Source organism: Bos indicus, chromosome 19, assembly GCF_029378745.1.
Source record: "Bos indicus isolate NIAB-ARS_2022 breed Sahiwal x Tharparkar chromosome 19, NIAB-ARS_B.indTharparkar_mat_pri_1.0, whole genome shotgun sequence".
Lineage (NCBI taxonomy): Eukaryota > Metazoa > Chordata > Mammalia > Artiodactyla > Bovidae > Bos > Bos indicus.
In genome coordinates, this window is record NC_091778.1 from 37,960,404 (window position 1) to 37,963,371 (window position 2,968).

A 2,968-nucleotide genomic window follows, 5' to 3' on the forward strand; every position below is an offset into this window, starting at 1 on the left:
CGTTTGAGGGGCTTTGGGCTTTGGAGGCGGCGTTGGGCCCCCGAGGGGGTGTAATAGAGGAAGGGGAAAGAAGCTCCTCTGGTGGAAACACTTGGTGCAGCTCATTGGTCCTCCTTCCCCACTAGGCCTCACCCTCTTCTCTCCTTCCCTTCCAGGGCTGCTCCTCAACTTCCTCTTTGGGAGCCCTTACAGATTCCTCCCTGCTCTGGCCAGGCTCAGCTCTCCATCTTTCCCTAGCTGTCAGGTACCTGGAACTGTGGGGCTTTGCCCCCATCCCTGGCTGTCCACTAGGGACCTCCAGGAAGTAAACCAGAAACATGCAGCTCTGCTGGGTGTGGAGCAACTGGGTACGTCCCTGGGCACCAGACCTGGCAAACAACCTTCCACTGCTGCTGCTGGAAGCGAAGGAAACAAGCCAAGCTCCCTGCACCTGGTGCCCAGAGCCCAGGGATGATCCTCTGGGTGCCCAGAGCCGTCAGGAAACATGAGTGAAGGGCCAAGGGGAGCACACCCCTAGGGGCAACAGGCATTCCTTCTCAACCACTGGACTGGGCCAGGCTCTGCCACCAGTCTGCCATCCCGGGAGACATGCCACCCACCAATGGAGCAAACGGCCACTCACCCCAAGTCACTTCTTCGACTGCAGCCCGCAGGCAGGACAAGTTCATCTTATAGAGAGCCCCCTCTTTCCTGGCTCTTGCCTCTCCTTCCCCTGATCTTATCCCCAGGAGCAGAGACACCCTCTCCTTTATCCATTACTGCTCCCTTCACTCCTTCCTAGCCCTGCTTACTCCACATTCCCCTCCTCCAAGAAGTCCATCGTGGTTTCTCCCCTGATCCAAGCTGTTGGCTACTTAACTCCTCCCCCATCCCATATCAAGCACAAGCACTCCTGTGTACAAATGCTAGCTCACATGGAAGAGTTGGGGGGTGGGGGTGGGGAGTTATTCTTGGTATTTATTATTACTCAGGGGCTTCACTGGTAGCTCAGGTGGTAAAGAATCCACCTACAACACAGGAGTCCCGGGTTTGATCCCTGAGTTGGGAAGATCCCTTGGAGAAGGGATAGGCTACCCACTCCAGTATTCATGGGCTTCTCTGGTGGCTCAGACTGTAAAGAATCCACCTGCAATGCGGGAGAGCTGGGGTCAATCCCTGGATTAGGAAGATCACCTGGAGAAGGGCATGGCAACCCACTCCAGTATTCTTGCCTGGAGCATTCCCATGGACAAAGGAGCCTGGTGGGCTACAGTCCATAGGGTCGCAAAGAGTCGCAAAAACACGGCTGAGCGAATAAGCACAGCACACACAGCATTATTCCTCAGACGTTTTACAGTTTTCATAACACTTGCCCTGACAACTGACTCAAATCATCTTTAACATTACTAAGGTAGGCAGAAAGGGCTAAGTATCTGTCTTTCTATAGAGGACACTGGGGCCCAGAGAAAGAGGAGATTTGACCAAGATCACGGAACCTATTAGAGGACTCAGCCCAGGTCTCCTGACCCTCCGGACCGCCCCCCGCGCGGACTGACACTGCTTGCTAGTCTGGGAGGGCCTCCTGGAGGAGGTGTACCGCGCGCTGCCTCAGGAGGGAAGGCAGAGACCCAGGTGGAGAAGCGGCGCGGGCCTCGGTCGGCTGGGCGGCGTGGGAACCGGCCAGGCTGGAGCGAGGGGAGGGGGCGCCGCGCTCACCGCAAGGTTCCGCCCCTCGGCGGGCGCAGACAAAGGGGTCGCTGTGCCCAGTCGCCCCCTCCCCTTGCTCGGCGCCCCGCGCCCGCCCCCTCTCCCCAAAGCTGCTTTCAATTTAAACGCCTCCAACCAGCGGGCGCTGCCCCGGGGGGCGCGACCGCAGCGCCGAGCGCCCCTGTAATTTCCGCGGGGAGCTGACCGGCTCAAACACGGCCCCGCGGTGCCCCGACCGCAGGCCCCGAGACCGGAGACGGCGCCCAGACGGCCTTGCCCGGGTCGTGGGAGCGCCGCTGGGGCGGCCTCCTCCGAGGGCCCAGCCCGGCCCCGCCGCCTCCTCCACGCAGCCCAGCGCCACCAGGAAGCCTGCGCGCCTTCCCCCATCGCTGCTGCCTTGAAGTCCCTCGCATCTCTAAAAACCCAACTCCCTTGGGGGGAGGAAACCGGGTCAGGAGTACCCATTCTGAAGGAGTACCCCCTTCAGACTAGAGGCTCCCTGAGGGCAGGGGTTAGTTCTCTTCAGACTAGGGGCTTGTAAGGGAAGGTATTGGGTCAACGCTTCCCCCAGCAGACTGGGGAGATCTTGGACCACAAGGGTTTGGGGTCTCCCTAAAAGACAGGGAGTCAGTGAAAGAATGTCTGTAAAGCATGGAAGCCTGGTGCTCAGACCTAGAGTAAATTTTTGTGCTTTGCTTGTTAGTTACTACTACTGGTTACAGTTTCCCCAAAGCTGCGGCTCAGGAAGCAGGCATGTCCCACCTTTCCTCCCTTTCCCCCAGTCCACAAGTGCCTACTCAGAACAGTCAGGAAAGAGAGGACACTTCTCACGCTGCGCCCTCCCTAGGGACCTCCTTGGAAGATGAGTCTAAGTGACCTGAGCTGGATTCCTACTTGCCTGCTGAGGAAGTGGAAGGGAGGGTCCTGCCCCCAGGTTAAAGAGGAGGGGACCCCAGCCTCTGGGCCTCCAGGGAAGGACCCAGCATGGATTGTCTCAAAGGGGTAGGTGGGTAAGAGCCACAGACATGGGGAATCTATCTGCCGATCCTCACCTTAGCACAGATCAGGCAGAAAGGCCAGCTGGACACCAGGAAGAACTTTTGAGACCTGGCAGGGAGCTCCGGGGGCTTCTACAGGTAGGCCTCTGTGTTGGGATGGTGGACATGCCTGCAAAGCTCCCTTCTGACCTGAAGTGTGTATTCTCTTTCCTGCTCCCCTTGGCCTGGGAGCTCTGCCCACCCACCCTCCCTTCTGAGAATTCTGGAGGGGGCATTTTGAGTTA